The sequence below is a fragment of the Lagopus leucura genome, unplaced genomic scaffold (assembly GCF_019238085.1).
Source record: "Lagopus leucura isolate 7727_CA_CO unplaced genomic scaffold, USGS_WTPT01 Super-Scaffold_100021, whole genome shotgun sequence".
In the NCBI taxonomy this organism is placed as follows: domain Eukaryota; kingdom Metazoa; phylum Chordata; class Aves; order Galliformes; family Phasianidae; genus Lagopus; species Lagopus leucura.
In genome coordinates this window covers 10134396-10155276 of record NW_024962274.1, presented here as the reverse complement: position 1 = coordinate 10155276, position 20881 = coordinate 10134396, and the positions used below count along the sequence as shown (strand labels likewise).

The window sequence follows — 20881 nt, the reverse complement described above, 5'->3', positions numbered from 1 at the left end:
ACAAGGCAGGTAACTACTTCTGTCACAAACACAGCACACCCTGCTCATAGGCACTGAGCGCAGCACAAGGATCAGGCACAAGGGCTGCCATTCCTCCAGCCATGCAGAGCAGAATCTCTCCAGGAATCAGCACAAAGAGCACTGTGAAGCAACTTAGTTTTCTTCAGTGGTTTCAGAGCAAAGCAGTTGCTGCCCTATCTGCTTATATATGAAAAAGAAATGAAATTACAGCTTTACAAACAACTTTTTGGGAGCAAGCTTTTGGTGCACAAAGGTGTGAACTCATCCGAAAACTTCCCTAGTCTAAAGCCTAGGTAACTACAGCAGCCACAGAAACCAGAGAAAAATAAAGGCCTTGCAGGCCTCAGAACTTGCAAGGACACAGGAACAGGGTGCATCTCATCTCTTCCAATCAGTGCAAAAGTGCCAGTCATGCATTAGTGTTTTATTTCCATGTCAATGGTTTTGTTTACAGAACCAGAAAAGTCAGACAGAAGCCAAAAGGTAGGGGCTTGGGAGGGAGTATGAAGTGCTGCACAATATAAATACAAGATGAATAGTGTTACTTCCAGAACTTCCAAGCAAGCCATCTTCCACGATACGCAGTGCCTCAGAGGGGTGGCAAGGTGTATGTGTGCAGCCCCAAGCCTGGAGCAGAAACAGGTTATTTTAACTAAAATCCAGGTACTCCGACATTCTGGAGGTCTCTGGATAACCAGCCAGCTGCAGACAAATCAGACCATGGGAGCCTGACACACTGCCCAAAACTGATGAAGAACATTTCTTGGGAAGCTTATCATTACCAACAGAGCAAAGAAGGGGGTTTTGAATTTGCATACGTGCTAGTGATGCAAATACCACATGAATTTACCCAAGCTATAACAAGTCTTTCCATAGAGCTTGGCAAATCACAGAGAAGGCTCCCAAACAATATAGGAATCACAGGTAAAGTGCACAGCACCAGCTTTCTAATATCAGGCCTGATTAAACAAACTAATAAACAAAAACATGTGACCTTATTTCTTCCCTACATCACATCATCTCCCCATTTTACTATGTTTATAAATTGGAACCACATGTCACATAGAAGCATTGTTATATTTGTTGACTAAAAAGTGCATTTGAAAAGAAAGACAAGCAAGTAAGCTTGACAGTAAAAAATTAACCCAGCATTTCTCAGTGTTCAGATGTGCACAACAGAGGTTACAAAAGACTGGTCTAAATGCTGCTCACATCCAGTCAACCTTTCAGATACCAGTACACATTCCACCTTCAAAGTACAAGAAGAAAGTTTTTCAAAGGCTAACGATTATATAATAAAACTGCCCAAGGCCATAACAGCTAGCGGAACCCCAACCACATCAAGAGGAATGCAAGCACAGTCTCTGGAAACAGAGTAAAAATCATAAGGACTGAAGCAATGGCCTCAAGCAGTGAACACAACCTGGGCTCTGGTGAGTACACACCTTTTCTCAAACTGCCTGGACATCAGCACCGGGGCCTCCCTCGTTGGTCTCTGCCAACCATGAGCTGAGCCCAAAGCACAAAGCCCTTGGGCACCTGCCCTGGGACCGCACTGATGGCACTTGTACTGAGCGTGCCGGGGACCCAGCAGAAAGCAGAGCCTGGGATAGCCTGCAACTTCTGAATGAACAGGCATTTTGCAAAGTAATGGATTGTGTGAATCCTTTCATCAAACCCACATTACACAGATACACTTCTAATGTTAATTGTCAGTGTGTGTTGAAGAAAATCCTTAGCAATCCCACAAAATAATTCAAGAATCATCAAATTTGTTTGGTAGCAATCAAGATCTATTGCAATACAGTAAAAATTCCTACAGCTCTACAGTAATCTCCATAATTCCTTATGTCCACAGAAATACTTACAAATGTACAACAAAAAGTTGTACCAGTAGGGAAGAAAGTGGGAAAACGTACAAGAAATCATTGCCCCAAAATTCTGCATTGCATCTAACTGAAACCAAACGCAGTTATACACTGGGGATGGAGGGCACTTGGAAACAAACTAAACAACCCCTCTCCCCCCACTAAAAATTTTCAGAAGCAATGTCAGATGCCAACACAAATGATTTGGCTAAGCTGCTGGCCCTGCAATTCTCTCCAAAATAACAGCTCCAAGACCCACCTCATAGGCTGCCTGCAAGCTCTGCCAGGGCAGACACAGAAACCATTTGGTGGAGAGCAGAGTGCTCCTGGTGTGCATTAGGTTACAGAACCTGCAGTGGGCTGAGTGACACGAGGCAGCCACTGCCTGGCCATCTTCCTCTCTGCAATAGATCTACACTGGAAGAAGGTGCTGAGGAGGCACCAGGAGCACTGCTGAAAGTGTGAGCGGACGTTTCGGACAGCTGTACACACAAAAACAAACAGGTAGGGGTTTAACAGCTTTCGCATCACATCTTCAACCACATGAAAGCTGTCTCATGCATTTCATGCTCTCGATAGCACCAAGGACTGGACAAGTGGTTGTCAGGCTCAGTTAGTTCCCATAGCATCCACTCAGCAATGGTGAAACTCAGTATTTTACCAAGTCTGAGATACGACAAGGATTAACCATCAGAGAATACAGTAAACAAACACCCTTCAGTAAACAAAATACTGAGAAAAATAAAGCAATGTATTTTTTCCCCATCCCAGTCCTCCATTTCAGCAGCAACAGGCAGAAAATTCTTCAAGAACTTTCACTCGCAGTAATTAAGCCACGACAGCTCAAGGTCAGGAATTAACACAGAGCAGGAAAAGCTTGTTGCAGTGCACATGTGGTAACATCCCAGCAACCTCCAACTTCCACACACTGCACAGCTCAGCCCAAATTTAAAATCCAATTGCAAGCCTGAATCTGAAAAAACTATCTCCTAGATATTGCAAAGCAATAGAAGCACACAGAAGGATCATCCTATGCCTTTCATCACTTCAACAGGAGAGAACCTGTTAGAGGTGGCTGTTATTTATGCAGTAATATCAAGATGAAATATTTTAATTGATAATGAACTGTTCTACACACAGCAGTGTTTTGCCTTACATGTTACACTTTAATCCTTGTTTATAGTTGGTCAAAACAATACCAAAACCAAAAAAGCCTCAGCCTGTTCTGAACTACCTCACTTCACAATCCAGAGCAACTAATTGTTCTATGAAGCCCACTTATCTCACACAAAATCTTCATGAGCAAACCAAAATAGGCACATAGCTGCAAGCTCTCATCACATAAAAATAGCCACAGAAAATAATAACACAAAATAAAACAAGCAGAGACAGAAACTACAGGATACCAAGGCTTAAGCCAAATGAGTTGCACAAGAGAGCTGTGTTAGAACTACAGGTCAATTACAGCCCTGATCTATTTTGCTTTTTTTAATATGGACAAAACGAAGACCACAAAGCATTTTCATGAGTAACTTTAAAAAACGTGGGGCACTGTTCAAGTTAAATGCATAACGCTAGCAATGTGATCTGAAGCTAAATTCAGTTACCTGTCTGCATTAAACAGAACCAGCTACCACAGTTCTGTTTCTCCAGGGGTGGTTCAGAGCAGAGCTCCGTACCCAGCGCCTGTGACTCACCCTTAGAAGCAGCCCCATGTTCACTTTACTCACAGCCTCAGCATGCTATGGCTCACCACTGTGAAATGCCCTTTGGTATGCAGACTGTGTAAGGTGATCCATCCCAATGGTGCTTTGGGCTACGGAACCCAGTAACCCCACTATGCATTCTGGTTTAGAACCAGACAAGATGGAAGGACAACCTTCAGCCCTTCCAATAAAGACAATAAAACAAAACACTCAGAGTTCTTATTGGCACTGAGCAACAAAAGGCATTCAGCTAAAGGAGAAAAGGACAGCAACTTTCAAATGGCAATTTAGGATCAACAAACAAGAGCCTAAGCAAACAAACAAACCAAAATCCAATCACTTAAAAAAAAAATAATAATTCCAGGAATGATTCAAGTGTTTCTTTTCTGCTCTGCCACCCTGAAACGAAATGCCTCTGGGCAAAGCAGAAGTGGAACATCTCACTGTTAATGAAGCTTAACAAAAAAAGACTCTGGCAGATACAGAGTTTTTCCCTATGTCTCTGTTGGCCAATCTGCCATCCTCTGAATCTGAGAGCAGCACACTGAAATCAAGATTAGCACAGTCTCTGTATGAGGGGGAGACCCTGCAGACACACTCAGTGTTGGAGAGGGCTGGATGGTGCTGATAACAGCGACTGCAGAATACACAACATCCTTGGACAGATTCTGGGTATGAGTGTGTCAGAGCGAGGGTGCTCAGCAGCTCAAATCACAATGTTCTAGGCTGCACATGACCATTAAATAAAAACAGCAATGTTCTTTTGATTTCTGATGACTCACAAACAAGTGCTTAGATTTGCTTTATATTGATTCATAAACAGTGTCAATCGAGTAACATTTTCCAGCTCATTTCCACTTCCAGTCCAGGTTAGGGCACAAGTGATTACTCAGCTGGTTGTTTCTCTAGCTGCAAAGTTGGTGACAAAGAACAAGTCATTTGGATTGAACAGATCCATTTGTACATATATGCAAGTTCTTCTACCTCCAGGCAGAGCCATCACTCACTAATATCCCCGAGTGGTGCTGTATTTCACTCCAGCTCTCTGTATCTGCTGTATGGAAGAGAAGAGTTGGAAGCTGCAGTCTCTGCAATCACACCAGCAGTGCCCCTCTTTCAATAAATCCATACCTGCACATGCTGCAATGTGAGGCTCCAAGGCTGGAGGCCCAGCTAGCTGAACTGCTGGGGAGCAGTGCAGGCAGAGGCAGAAGGATCCATCGCCCGGTGCAATCGCCCAGCACATAAACAGAGGTGTCTGCAACAGCTAATGAGCTGCCAACCACCGGCCTGCAACCACTGAGCACCCTGAGTGCTCACACTGCAAAACTCTGCCTTTCAGTATATGCACGTAGATTGAATGCCAGAAAAAAGGTTGATCTCACATGGATTTTCATTACTCTAAAGCAGTATTTGAGAATACAAAATCGCTGTTTATAAGCAGAAACCTCTGGGAGAGGGTATGCAGCACAGCAATTTCTGTATGTGTGAGACCTGAGTGAAGTACTGGTTCTTTTGGTCCCATACCATAGCACAGTTATGGCCCACACTTTGTTCTAAAACCTACTGTTGAAGTTAGTTATTTGGTATAGCACAGAACACTAGGTCAAGTGGAGTTGTTAAGGAGCAATATCACCTCCCCATCACTGTTTTTTCATAAAGAAATCTTTTGTTCATTTAATGAATTGAAGGCCATTCTAAATTCAGATATTCCCTCTATCTCAAACTCTTTGAAACACCTTGAAGATGCCCTGACAAAGCATTTTGTCACAATTTTGGATGTGGCCTTTCTAGGTAATGCATTTTCTTCTCACTGCTGTCTCATAAATGCAGAAGCACTCCAGAACAAATCTTAGTGCTCCCAACCAAATCAATAAATATTTATTTGCATTTTACAGAGAGAAATTAAAGATGGAGCCCTCACCTTGGTTCTGCAAAGATCTTGTGGCAGTAAGTTAGCTACTTGAAGACACTAAGAAAAGGACGACTCTTGGTTGCTGTTTCCTGTGATCTCCATGCAGCCTGTTTTCTTCAGTACTTGCAGACGCCGGAGTTTCATTTCCCAATTCCACTGGTAAATGACTAATACGGTGAAGCCATGCAAATTTACTGCTGTTTACTTCCCAAATTCCTCCTTTTTAAGTGTGCATACTTAATTTTACATAAATGAGAGCCCATTAGCAGAGTTAAATAGTGAGGCTAAACAATGCATGTTTCAGTAGCTGATTGTTATGAAGCATTTTGTGAAGCTACTTCCCACTTTGCTCCCAATGCCAGCTTTAAGGGCTTTGTTCTTTATGACTAAAACTACCTCCAAAGAGTGGATTGCAGCAGATTCTGAACTAACACAGCACAATCAAATTAAATGTACTTCAAAGACATCCTGCAGCAGTCCAACCTGCTGCTTAATTCCATATATTACTCCATGATATATATCAACAGTGATTATTTCACCACTAACATATGCAGTATTACCTGAACTAAAAGTCATCACTAACAATACTCGTTGTGACGAAGGAGGAAAAGCTCCAACATGTAACAAATTTTACCTTCAGCTACCTCCAGCACTGAAAAGCAAATCTACAAAGCTCTAGTGATTAATGAAATGCTCTGTGTTTCCATTTGCTCTTGATCCTCACTCGCTTCTTTTTCAGGTAGAGAGACTCTGCCTGTCTCATACGCTGAGTCTCAATTACTCAGAGCACCCAAGGAGTTGCACATTACATGCCAGCATACACAGACTCGGTTCTCAGTGTACGTACAGAAATACTCCAAGAACCTCAGCTGTGCTACAGAACTGAGAGAGGAACCTGGGAGCAGGATGAGCAGGGGCTGAGGAGAGTGAGGACAGCCATGTTCCTGTTCAGCACTGCTCACCAGCAAACCCACAGGCACTTAAATGAGAGGGGGAGCACTGGCAGAACTGAACAGAAAACTGCAGCACGCCGGAATACAAGTTTCCGTTTCTGGCTTAGTTCTTCCATTTTCTCTGAGACTTGGAAATGATGGCAGCTTTATGATCCCCTTTTCCTTCTCTTCTTTATGAATGAATTTAAGATGGGTCCATACAGTGGCAATCAGTGAACAACCTACAACACGAAATGAATCTGAGAGTGACTCCGAGATCCGATTTTCTAAGACAAATGAAGACAATCACTTTTACAGGCTCTAATACAAACCTCTGCACTGCTATCTTTGTTTACAGCAGAATCTTTTATCTCTTCCATTATCTATGTTTTTGCAATGCAGGATATATTCACAGTCTGCCCCCAAAACCTATTTCCATAAAAGATCTAATCTCAATCAACTGCTACATCCATTCCCTAACACTAAGAGCACGTGACTACAAAAGACTTCTATGTCTTAGAGCTGACAAATAGAATCACCAATTTAGTTTAAAAAATAACAGAAGGTAACTCTGCCCCTCCCCTAATATTAATTAATGGGTCAGGTTTGTTCTGAAAGTTCTGAAGTACCAAACACAGGAAGAACACCACCACCAACATGCTGATACCTGGCTCTGCTCACAGGAGGTTGGTTGTTTCCTATTTTATTTCAGAAAAAGAAATCTAACAACTTGAGCATGAGGTTACATAGTAAGATATTATCAAAGGGCCACACATGTGAGAAGTCTAGAAGCAAGTGAAGACCAAAACAACCCTTCTCTTATCAAGTCAACAGTTCAAACCTAGATTGGGTTCAGAAAGTCAGTTTTGAAAACAGTGAAAACTGAAAACTCATTTGCTGCTGCATCCCAAGAAATCTTTCTTGGGGTAAACCAAACCCGTTCATCACTAAACACAGAGGCATGGGCTCAAAGCGTCAGGAACACTCTGATTTCTGAAGACCACCCAGTTTTCAGGAGGACTGTAATAATATATGTACATCTCTTTATTATTCCACATACAAACAGGGTTAAAAAGTAGCAGAAGCATCAAGTGATGTTCCAGGTCAACAACGTCCATTAAATTAACAAAGCAGCATCGTAATATTTGGTTTATATTAGGTCTGGCTTTGAGACCCTTATTTCATTTCATTTTCACCACCCTGTAGAGTACTGGCCTTAAAGAAAAAAAAAAAGAACCACCTTAAAAAGAACATAACAAAGGCACACTACAGTGATGCGCTGTGGTGAGAAACAAAGGCATAAATGCTTTGCCTTCCCACACCTCTACCTAGAAGTCCACTGGAAAAGGAATAATAGAGGAAATGAATATAAATACAGGGGGGGGGTCATCAGTCACATTTCTTTTCCCTTTACAACAGTATAGTAAACATTCTATCTTCTAATATCATGTTTTAAAAAGACTCCAGCTGCTGTACTACAGTCTGCATAGACCTCCTTTTTACAAATAATTCCTCCTGTAAAAAATATTATTTTAATACAAGAAGGGAGATTTTCTTTCACCAAAGGCATTTCCATGGAGAGCAGGCAAAGTCAGGCTGTGCATCAGCTGGCTCAGCTCATCGTATGGGGTGACGTACATGTGGTTGTTTTTTTCTAACTGAGGCCACATAAAAATACATCTACAGCTTTTCCATTGTAATTCAAAGCACATAATGTTTCTTTGCTATACATCTCAACTGCCTTAGCAGCAGCAGAGTAATTTTCAATTAGCTGTTTGCATTCATCTTGTAGTAGCATCTCCAGTGCTTCAAGGTCCGTGATTGCAGATAATACCTATCTTCAAGGACGTAAATGCAATAAAACTTTATTAAGCAAAGACACCAAAGAAAGGGAAGAAACAGCCCCATCCCCAATTCCCTGATGAGAACACACAGCGATAACTGAACTTCTCCAAGATCCAGCAGCAGCCGTGTGACACACTTAGAAACAGAACCTAATTATGGCAGGTCCCCAGCCAGTGCTTTACCCACAGCATTTCTCACCCAGGAGAATTAACATGGGAGCTTCAACATTAAACAAAATGGAGTAAAGGAAAAATTACAGAGACTGAAGTTCTTTATTTAAAAAGCAGAAAGAGATATGGAGTTCTGTCACTTTACGGCAAAGAGCAACTTTGTCATTTTATGGTGGATATGACTTCAAATTCAGTGTTTTTGCAGTAACAGAAAATATGAAAGCACCCAATACGTGGATTCAATTTCAAAAGCTACACAGCTGATGCAGATCTGGATAAAACTATTACAAATTCAGATGAGGAATGATAAGGGAAAGGCCTGATTGTGGTCTTAACACGACATCTAGTTTTGTTTACACATTCCTGTAAATGTTGGTTTTCATTAAGAACTCATTCCTGTCAAATGATGGAATCACAGGGGCTGAAAGGGACCTCTAGAGATCATCGAGTCCAACCCCCTGCTACAGCAGGCACCCTACAGGGAGGCTAAACCAGGCCATGCAGCTCGGCCTCCAGTTGGGTCCTGAACATCTCCAGATCAGGAGACTCCACATCCTCTCCAGGCAACCTGTTCCAGTGCTCCACTGCAACAGTTTGCCTTACTGTAAAGAAGTTCTTCCGTATGTTAGTATGGAGCTTCCTATGCTCAAGGTTTAGGCCATTGCTCTTATCCTCTCAGTACATACTACTGAGAAGAGCCTGGTCTCATCTATTTGCCTCTCGCCTCCCTTTAGATACTTATAAACATGAATCAGATCCTATCTCAGTCTTCTTTTCCCCAAGCTGAACAGACCCAGGTCACCCTGTCTTTCATCAAATGGGAGATGCTGCATGCCCTTCATCACGTTTGTGGCCCTCCACTAGTAGTCTTCCAGGAGATCCCCTTTGTGGCCACAAGGGCACACTGCTGGCTCATGGCGAACCTGTTTTCCACCAGGATCCCCAGGCCCTTCTCTGCAGAGCTGTTCTCCAGCAGGTCAGCCCCTGACCCTACTGATGTACACAAATACTTCTCCCCAGCGCAGGATTCTACCCTTGCTCTTGTTAAACCTCATCAGGTTCCTCCCTGTCCAGCCCTCCTATCTGTCCAGGTTTTGTTGAATGACAGCACAGCCTTCATGTGTGTCTACCACTCCTCCCAGCTTTATATCACCAGCAAACCTGCTGAGGGCAGTCTCTATCCCTCTATCCAAGTCACTGACAAAGATGTTGGATGAGATCAGACCCAGCACCAACCCCTGCACTGTTAATTACAAATAACCATTTTTTGTGCAGTACCTGTCTGCTTTGCTTGGTGCTTGGCCTCTTCATACACAGTGCCCAAAGTAGAAACTACCATCAAAACAGAAAAAGGAAGTTGAAAAGGAAGTTCAGATAACGGCATGGGAAAAGCAGTGCACTAGATTTGAAATTTTAGGAGAGGTAGAAATTAGCCAAATAGTGGATTTTTATGTACTTGGATCAGCTGAACTCTAACAAGCTCTGCAGAATCACATTCAGTATTTAAAAACAGTACCCTGATACCTAAGGCAACAAGTCAGTAAAATACATATATTCTGTTATTGCTCAGATGAAGCACACAGATCATTATCTTCATCTTCGCAGAATTTTCAACTTTCCTATATCATCTGATTTAAACATAAAAAACATTTTTAATTGAAAAATGATTTTAGAATATGACTAACACTGTCAGGAGGCAGAACTCCTGAACTTCAGAAGCACAGGAAGCACAACTGGTCTAGGATGAACACTAGGATGAACACTCACCACATTCCACACATTTTTTTTAAACCTATTTAGAAGTGATATCCCCTTATCTTTAAATATCATTTGAAATTTTGTGATATTACCAAGTTTTATTTGAAACTGTATCAACAGAATAAAAATACGTGAAGAAATGTCAGTTACATAGATGGAGGAGCCTATCAGTATAATAGAAAGTTGTGGGGAGCTTTAGTTATTATTTGGAATAAAATACAAAAGGACTTTTGTCAAAGGCACTCTGTGCCTCTGACAGGGATATTTCAAAGCAGCTGAACAATATCACCCTGCAAAGCACTGATCATCTCTTCTCACTTCTGTTGTTATAAACCAGAAAGTAAAGTTTCTTTTTTTTTTTTCTAGCAAGAACTTTGTGCCAAAGATTAATGTATCACTTGCTGCTGACAACCTGCCAAACGAAGGATGCCTTTTCTCACTCAAGTGGGTTCACAATTACTGCTCACCACCTTCCAGTCAGCACTTATCACACCAATTCCCAAATACACTCCTCAAGTACCTACCAGACAGCTCTCCTCCACACACAGACACGGTGCCCTTCACTCTGAAATCACTCCTAAGAGTATTTGAGCTTTGAACAGCTCTGCAGATGCTTCACCTCCTTACATCATGGCTCGGTCCCAACGTCAGGAGGGTGCACACGAGATTTGTGAAGCTCATATTCAAACCTGAATATGTCTGTCTATCACACTAAGTACTTCTCTGCCCAAGGACCCCTGCTTATGACTCAGCCAACCCTCCCTGCATGCCTTCCAGAGCATCCTGGAGAGAAACAGGTAAATTAGATGTCTCATAAAACCATCTGAGAGCAGTGCTGTGAGCCTCTGAAAATGTCAAGTCCATCTTAGAGAAAGCAGCTATTGCACTTTTGACACAAAAGCTTTGCTGTCCACCTGACAATTTCTACGTTTATTTCTGAAATACACCATTTCTGTTTACATATGCTCTCTGAATACTCAAACAGACCAATGAAGGCCCTTCAAAACCACTGAAAAATGACAAACGCTTCATAACAATACTGCATAATAAAACCAAAGAGATGCTAATATTCTTATTAATTCCTATAACTGACAACATCCCTAAAAGCAGACGCTCACATCTTCCATAAATGTGTTTCTCCACCTCTACCACCCAGCTCAGCCCCCATGCACATGCCACCACTTCATCCAACCTCAAGACCTGCATCACTGAACCCATCTCAGCATCCCCACACACTTTAACTCCAGTCAGTGCACGGGCTGGGGGCAAGGGGAGTACAGCAACAACCAAAGAAGGGCAAACGCTGAGGTCCCAGTGGACTCCTCAATAATTAATTTGGAATTGATGAAAATTTTTAAGATGTGGACAAAAATCTCTGTTTCCTACATTGGATACAAGAAGAAAGGGAACAAAAGCCTCAGAAGAACATCAGGAAAAGTTCAGAATATTCACTCGAAAACTTTGGTGTATCCCAAAACTCCACTTCCAAAAGACAATAACATAAATGCACTTATTGCTTGTAAGACGTATAAAAGGAAATCAGAAATCACGGGCTTCTCACCTCCACCTCTTAAAGTAAACTCATGCAATACGCCATCATATATAGACACAAAAATGGAATCCACAACACAAATTCTTTCTCCATTATAGGACATATCCATACCATTCAGTCACAGTTTCTGCAGGCAAGTGTATTTATACAGCTATTCTGTGAGCAGCATTCATCATTCTTCAAGGCCCCTTGGGAAGTGCTCATTTTCAGAGGCAGATCCATTTCACCTATTTCTATCTCACTCCACCCCTGCCCCAAGGCACCAGACCTCACTTGCTCAGAAGTTTCTGTTAACAATAAAAAAATAAATAAACGTGTAGAAGTAAAAAAATCTGGGATCATTTAGCAACTGAACTTCAGAAGTAAAACGGTTCAGCATTACAGCAACACGTAGACTAAATTGCACAAGCATAAAACTGGATGCCGCTATCTGTGATGGAATCTCTTTTAGGATGGCTTGATGCAGAATTCACAACACTTATGTAAAAAATTAGAGGAGTTAGTACTGCAAATCATACCAAGATATATGTAAGTAGAAGAAAACTTTCTGTAGTTCAGTTTCATGGAGAACATTAAGAACAACACTGCTTGTCAAAAGCATGCTTTTCATAGTTCTGAAAGAAACTAAGTACTGAAGTTTATATCTTGTAAGTTTTGAATCAAGGCAGTAATTACAGTACTCATTTTGACACTCTTTTCAAAGTAGATAAAGTATTTCCTTATATGTAGACTGTCTCAAAGTCAAAATAGTAATTTTGATTAATTCCAAACTTAAAAACAAACAACAAAGTTATCACATCTGCCCCCAAACTTTTCAATAAACAAAGCAACTGAAAAACATTTGGGGCATTTTGCCTCAGCCAAAGCCACAAAGCAGAGGTAGCAGACACCTTACCAAGGACAGCCCTGTCTGCGTGCAGTCTCTGAGGCCACATCCTGCAGCACGCTGCAATGAAACTTGGGCTACCTACAGCTGCCAAACCAATAAACAGAGCAAACAAATCCATGGGAGGTGGTGCAGCTGCTCCTATCTCACGCCTTGTCAGAGGAAGCTTTTTTGACATCGTCAGTTTCATTATTGTTTCTATTATCTCTGAAGCCACCAGGTAAATCCGATTATTCTGCTCACAACACACGCAGCCTGTTTACTCACAGGGGCCTCGCCCTGCAACTGTAACGCATGTAAATGGAGGCTCATTCCTGAATGTACTTGCACCAAATATTCAGACATGAAGATTTACTCAAGTGAAATCAACAGCCTGTAGAGCAGTTGGGTCAGTGCTGCACACAAAGCAGCAGACACCCCAGGCACTGCACAAACACAGATTCTTGGCCTCATAACTGCACAGTGCAACTGGTGGCAGCCCCGCCACACTGTTAGCCCAGACTGCGGGCACAGACCTTGTGTCACAAAGTAGAACTATGCAACTACAGGTTTTTATTGTGAATTCTTAAAATTAATTTTTAAATCTGCTCTGCTTCTAATGTAAGTCAGTATTTGCCACAAGAGCTGACGTAGTTATCCCAGCAAAACACACTGCAGCCCTGTGAGGGCCATCAGCACCACCACAAAATAAAGCTCAGTGCACTAACGCTGATATTTCTCTTCCCTCAGGATTCCAGGTCCTCACATTTGAGGCAAACAAAGATGCAGACTCTGACACTACAGGTATTAATGCTCTGGGCACATCAACATGAACACAAACGCTCATTAACAAACAAGCTTTCCTATGTACCTGTACAAACGGCGTTTACTTCAGGTTCTCTCTCTCCTGCATTGCGTTCACAAAAACTGCCAGTTGTGAAAAAGTTAACTGAGTAACTTGTGCTCTGCTGCTACCAAGCATAACAGGCCAGAAAACCCACCTAAAGCCTAAACAGCAACACGGACTCCACATAAAACAGAATGTCAAATGACAACAGCTTACCAACATGGGGCCACGTCCAGGTAGGCTGCCTGATGACAAGAGGCACAGAGCCCAGGGCAGTTTCCACATGCATCCCCGGACCCATAAAACGCAGCTAGCTGCCTGAGCCCTCTCTGGAACACATGGCGGCTGTCAGGCTGAGCAGCCAAGCACCAGCACGTACTTCCACCGCCAGCTGAAAGAAAAGCAGCTCATGTTTTTCCTATCCCTGTCCAGCACATGGAGCATTCCATCAGCTTGCATTTTGATGGGACTTTTTAAAAAGTCACGTTTGCCAAACAGAGCGTATTGCAGACACAGGCAGCATTACAGAAAATGTGCAACACTTTACACACACATTAAGTGTGAGCACTGCTTCCTAGAAAGAGAAAGGCATTAAAGCAGTGAGAAGAGGCACGATGCATTCCCTGTTTGCTACATCGCAGAAGTCAAAGAGATTATTTTTATTATTTTTTGTTCAGGAGCCATTCCTACACCAGAATCTGGAGTTCTGCCAAAGCTCCACAGACAATTGGGGAACCAGCAAGCCTATGACATCAGATATTCCAGGGAAGTGAAACTTGACTTAACGGAAGTGATTTTTGTTACAGAAAAACAGATACTGACATAGGCACTAACGAAAGTATTTCAAGACCATACGCGGTGGCAATTCTTTTTTAATAACTTGCAATAAGTCTATAATTGTAGCAGGAATCCCAGCTAAGCATGTTCCCAAGTCAACCCACAGGACAGTGCCCTCGATAGCTCTGAGATCTGCAATATGCACACACACCGAGGCCAAGCGAGGAGCTCTGAGCGCTGCCGCTCCGGCCCCTGCCCTCAGCTCACCACTGACATTTCTGTACCCAACGCTTCCCAGCAGCCCGGTCACCGATTCCATTCTAACGCACTGCTCCGACGCCTCGACACAACTGCTGAAATACATTATTTCTTCACGAGCGGCTCTTCCTAACGCCAAGACGAGCCTCACGAAGCCGGCTCTCACCTGGTCAGTAGCTCTGGAACCGCAGCTCTGGCCCCGCCCCGCCGCCCGAGGAGCGCAGCGCCGCGCGCCGTTGGCTTTGGCCGCGCTTTGCAGTTGCAGCGGAGCAGAACCCGTGAGCCCATCTAGGGACGAAAGCAGTCCGCCGAACCCCGAAGCTTTCCTCTCGCGGGTCCGTCCCGGCTCCGGCAGGAGGGTTCCTGCACCGCCACGCGCCGGACAGGTTCGCCGCACGCGGCCCCGCTCCGTGAGTTGCGCGACGGCAGCTCGAGCTCCGGCCCGGCCCGCCGCCCCGCTCCTCCTCGCGGCTCTCAGGGAGCGCAGCGCGAAACGCGCCGCCCGGCGCCCCGAGCGGCGGGACGCTGCCGGGCCACTCGTTGCGGCTCCTGCCGCGCCGTCCCACCGCCGGAACGAGGGCAGCGCCGCCCGCCCGGCTGAGCGACGGCCGTGTCGCAACGCGCCGCAGCCCGGAGGCGCCCCTTCCTGCGGGGCGGGGATGGACCGAAAGGGCCGGGGGAAAGCCGCCGCGCCGGCCCGGCCCCGCTCCGAACTCCGACCGGCGCTTCCCGGCACCCACCTGCCCGAGCGGCGGCCGGTCCCAGCCCCGGTCTCAGCCCCGGTCTCAGCCCCGGTCCCGGCCAGCGCGGCGGCTCCGGCACGAGCGGGGCCGGCTCCGTCCTCTCCCTCACGCCGCCTCCACGGGCACCGGGTTACCTAGGCGATGGCTTCGCCCTCGGGCCCCGCCCCGGCCCCCGGCGCGAGCCGCCAACCGGGACGCAGCTTTCAATATCGACCCGCCGGCGGCGGCCAATCAGCAGGCGCGTCCCGCCCGGCCCGTGATCCCGTGAGGGCCGGAGTCGAGCCGCGCTGCCGGGGCCGGGCCGCTCTGCGAATTCGGCTCGGCCGCCTCCTTACGGAATCATTCCGTACGCGGCCGTGGGAAGGCGGCGGGATAAAGCTGGTCCCGCGTCGATGGAGTCCGTATGCAGCCCCACGGCCCGGCCCGGCGCTTCTGGGATAACCGCATCAGAACGGAACGTGGCAGAAACGGGCAGCTCCGGCTGCTTCCCACGCTGCCCGGCCGCGTGCCCGCAGCCACGCAGTTCATTTTCCAGTTACTCCAGTTTTCAAAACAGAGAGATGAATTTAATCCCTCATCGGCTCCACTTACCCACTGTGAGGGCGCTAAAAATTCATTACCTTGGGTCAGGAATCAGCCAGGAGAGGCTGGGTTGCCTGTTTCAAACAAACAGACCGACCACAACAGGTGGACCGGAATTCCAGGGGAAGGCAGTCACCTCCCCATTAACTTGGGAACATTAATTTGGTGCTATGTGGCACGAAAGGTGAGAGTGCAATACCACATCTAGGCAAACCTCAACAGAAGGCAGAAGTTACTGAGGAGCATTTCCTACCCGGTGCTGGCGCCTTCGCCGTCTGTCTGCAGTCTGTCTCAGTTAATGGTTCCTCTTCATGCCCTTCCCCGGCTCTCTTACAGCTGCCTGACTCTACCCGTGCTGTGTTGGAGCATCATGCTGCTGCCTCGTACTGCAGTGACTCCGTCTGACTTCCTTTCTTCCTGGAAAAAAAAAACAACAAACAGCAGATTTTAAGTGAATGTAACTGTTTCATCATCAGATAAGAGCATACACAGACAATCTCATCCCTGTGGATCACATCCTATATAACTGAGCGGAGTTCAGCTCAGTGAGCTGCTTTGTGTAAAGATTACCTTGATACTGAAACACAGTTCCGAAAAACAAGGCACAAATGAAATCCAGTAGTGCAAGAAGCCCCAGACGTATCCCTTTTCAAACCAGTCTAATACTTGTGGGTTTGCCTCTAAGCATTCCAATAGTCTTGGCCTGGATACTCAGCCCTTGGCGCACTGGTTGGCTTTGCTGATGACAAATGGTTTCATGTCTGACTATTCTTGGAAAAATTGGGACTTTTTTTTTTTTTTTAAAGCTATTTATGCAAGATTTTGCAATATTACAGGATCTGGTACAGTCTTTGTAGAATAACACTATAAAGTGCAAATGAGAGTGATTTAGTAGAAGTAGCAGAGGGCTACAATCCAGAAACTTCATAGTACTCTCTACACTGCCATTTTTTCAATTTAATAATGGCGCCTTGAATTGCCCATCGTGTATAAAGCTACAAGCACTTAGACACTGTTTTATATTATATACGCCTTCAGCTGCATCTATGAATAGAATTCAGGGAAATCCACTCACGGGGAGATTTCTGTAGGTTGGTGCTTCAGACTTCACATTTCTTTTTCATTCTGTGCTTTAATGCCTCAGAACTTCGTGGTGGGAGTGAAGCGATCTCAATCAGCAGTTACCAGCATATTTCAGATTACAGTCAATCGGCTAGCACTCTGCTTGTGTTCATGTCTGACAGGCAGCTGTTATGGGGAGTGCATGCAATATGGATAAAGAATTCGCCTGTAGCACCTTAAGTAAACATTTTTATGCCCTACATGGCAGTGAAAGAAGCAGAAGTTTTAAATATCACTTAAATTTTCAATTTCCCTATTTTTAGATTCTCTTCCACCCCCCCACCACTTTGCAAAACAACAAATGCTCTATTATTCTGCCCCCCCAGGCTATTGTTACATATGTTCTCAGTATAACAAAAGGTTTTTGTCTAGAAAGGCTGTATCTGAGTCATGTCTTTACATGCAAAACAGCTGTACACCTAGGGCACATTCTTGGTCACTTGAAAATGTGTCATTTTCAGCATTCTGGTATACACTATTTTAGCCCTGTGTAACAGCCATGTTTAGAAAAAGGAACCAGTGCACACACTGTGCCTCTGCGGACAGCTTACAGTTGCAGCAGCAGACCCAGGCAGAAGAGAGGATACGTGCAAAAGATTTTTGGCCTAAAGCAGAAAAAACTTCTCTGGAGAGAGAGAGAAAGGGAAAAAGAAAAAAAAAAAAAGAAAAAGCATCTTAGTAAATCTAAAGGACAGTGATCCAAAACACAGCTGAATACTGGACAGGAGATGCTTAGAAATCATTTACCACAACTTTAATGCTGGTACTGGTGGCAACTTGCTGATGTCCCCTTTGTGATACAACACAACATCCACAAACCTATCAGCCTTGATAAGTTAATGCACAGAACTTCTTGTGGTGAACAGATTTAGGTCAGATGTTAGCAGGAAGTTCTTCACTGTGAGGGCAGTGAGGTCTTGGCATAGGCTGCCCAGAGAAGCTGTGGATGCCCATCTGGACAGGTGTCCAAGGCCAGGTTGGATAGGGCCCTGGCAGCCTGGCCAGGTGGGTGGTATCATATCCCTGTTGTGTCAGGGGGTTGGAAGTGGAAGGGCTTTATGTTGCATTCCAACCCGTGCCATTCTGTGATTCTGTGATTGTATGATAATGGCTGTGGTGAAGAACTCTGCCTTGCTCAGTTCTGGAAGCAGAACACTCCCTCAGAAGGTGTTCTGTGTACCAGGACTGTACCCACGTGTGCTTCTACAATAAGCTGCTCTTTGTTTCTCACACTGACTCTGGTGGAGAGGGAGACAACAGCAAATAATGGACTGAGTGACATTCGGTACCAGACTGCAAATGCAGATGTCAGACAAAACGGATGCTGAATTTGGCTGATGAAGCTACAGCCTGCAGTAACACCAAGCAGCTTTTAACAGTGTTTTGCTAAACAGTTATTTAACACATATAAACTTCAGTGGAAAGTTCTCCAAGAACCTACAGCAGGCATACAGGAGCCCGAGAGGCAAGCTGTTATCTGAACAGGGCCCCACACAGCCAGCGGCACTGGTAGCCGCACACTCATCCTTGCACTTCCTTGTTCTGTGCCTTTACTGAATGCAGTGCTTGAGGCCCTTCATTTTAAATCTGTAAACCTAACTTAAATGACCCAAAGCCACTAGAAATAGAAGGCCTCTTCCTTGTCCTCCTGACCTTTCCTGACCACTGTAACACATCAGCAGTACAAGCAGTCAGCTGATGTACCCTTAAGGGAGACAGAGCCCTGCTGTCACTGAGTGGGCTCAGCTCCTTCCCTTTTTCCCCTATGATGCAGACTGACTGAGCTGTCACACAGGGGTGGCTGCAACCAGAGAGCAGCCTGAGCGCCCAGAGCTGCCCGCGGCCTGCCCACCAGCACAGCCCGCCCTCCCATGGGCACTGCCATCTCTCTTGGGATCCCTGGGTCTGGGCCATGACCTAGGGGACCAGAATCCCTCTGACTGAGGCTGTGAGTGCATCAGTATGAGCTGGGAGCCAAACCCCAGTATCCCATCCTGTACATCCACAGCAGTAGGCACACACTGCCATACTGCTTCAAATCACAAACGCCACAATTAGAAGTTTTGGGGTAGACACTCTTACATGGTGGCATTTTTGATCAATTTATGCCAATTCTATGCTAACCTTGTTGTAATAAAGCAATATTTTTCGTATGATTTTTCTGTACAGAAACTGGTTGAACATGCCGTAGTCACTGGTTGCATACTACAACATTTGTGAGTAGTCGCTTATTTTCTGCTCCTGCTCATGACAGATGGGTTTCTGGGTATGGACACACTGCACAAGACAGCTTATTCATCAGGCAGGTGGATGTCCATGTTGTAACAGACAGCAAAGACCGAAAGCACTTGGTCAGAGTAAGCAAGGCCTTCACAAAGAGCAACACCATCCTGACACAGCAGTCTGACTTTGCTGCTATGCTCTCCTTTTATATATAAACATTTCTACATACTTTTTCAGTTTTACCAATTTCCTAACACACCCATACAACACAATCTTTCATTAAGGCATCTTGAATAAACAGTGCCTAATAGAGCCCAGACTTGTGTCTCCACGTAACCTCACACATCACACAGACAAGTCTCCCCCAGCTGCTTCTCACCTGCCCACTGTGTGGGTCTGAACTCATACCCTATATTAGCAATTTTTTGTCATGAAAAAGAGCACTGAATTGCTAGAACTTTTTAGATGAGACAATGAGTTCCCTTGTGTTATTTCTACTGACTTTTCTAATCAAATATAAAGATCCCGTGACACATTTTGGCAAAAAGTAGGGCACAGACAGCTTATTTATTCTCTTACTAAAAATAGGCTTCAAAGTCCAGCAGGTTTTAATGCATTAGATAGCACTTTAAGTGTAATAGCTGCCACACCTGTCCTGATGTATATGACCGGTTACGTCCATCTTTGCAACATGTTAATTACAAAAATCAACCATCAGGTTTCACAATTACCTTAGAAGTTGCTGAAATGCTTACTGGGATTACACTGTCCAACAACTGAAAAGGCAATAAAATAGCTCCTTACCCTTACAGGAGGAGCTTCTGACACCCTTCCAAGCACTGCACAGCATGTTTCACATCCTCGGGTTAATGGTATATTACTGTTCTCAGCCAAAGGCAAAAACTAGGGAAGAAATTAATTACGGGAACTGCAACAGAAATGGTTTAAAGAAACTTATCTGCCTCCTCCCTTCACTTATTTATTTTCTGGCTGGCCTTTTTGTTAAGGCTGTTCTGATAACAGAACAGATGTTACAACTGTGAAAAGAAATAGAGTAATAGTGATCAGGAGTATTACTGAGACTATCACACTTTGTAATGAGTATGGATGGCTATGGAATGTACGAAGGTAGACTTATTTCTCAATTTAGCCTTGCAGAAGTCTTTGAACTGCTGTTCTGTCAAGCCTGCTTAGAGAAGTTCATTGTCCAGTCACTTACGTCAGTGCTGTAAGTCAGGGTTAACAAAACTTCATTTTGTGTATAACTGTCATAAGAGAGAACAATCTTTAGCCCTGACATGACACCAATGTGGTTGCCCTTTGAGTCAAACCCATTTACTGACCTGCAGCACAGAATGAACATCACTTCTGAATTTGGTCATGTGCCATTTACAAATCACGAAAAACTTGCTCAGAAACAAATCTTCCTTTATCTCCCATGAGTTATACGCCATTCTTTGATTTATTCTTTGATTTATGCATAAATCAAAGAAAGAAATGAACACAAACGTGTTATATTACTGCTTCCAGAGCACAGGTACTGCATTAACAGTTTGGTAACCCACAGAAAAACAGGACCACTTCCATATCATTGATGATTACACACTATTAGAAAGCTAGTACAGCTGTATGACAAGTATTACATCCAAAATCATTCCTCTAAAAACATCTGTTCCTAGCATATAGGCTTATTTTAA

General features: G+C 44.4%; 1 protein-coding gene across 5 annotated transcripts in view; it reads right to left on the bottom strand.

Annotated features, from left to right (window-relative positions):
• PIK3CB (phosphatidylinositol-4,5-bisphosphate 3-kinase catalytic subunit beta) overlaps positions 1-20881 on the bottom strand; it is a 92714-nt gene that overhangs the window by 49571 nt on the left and 22262 nt on the right. For 4 of the 5 annotated variants that reach the window (XM_042878240.1, XM_042878241.1, XM_042878242.1 and 1 more), the window contains one exon: positions 16093-16256. The gene's annotated coding sequence lies outside the window, so the exon portion shown is untranslated. Of the gene's footprint in view, positions 1-16092; positions 16257-16914; positions 17056-20881 lie in introns of those variants that run through there. The other variant, XM_042878244.1, reaches the window with a different exon arrangement.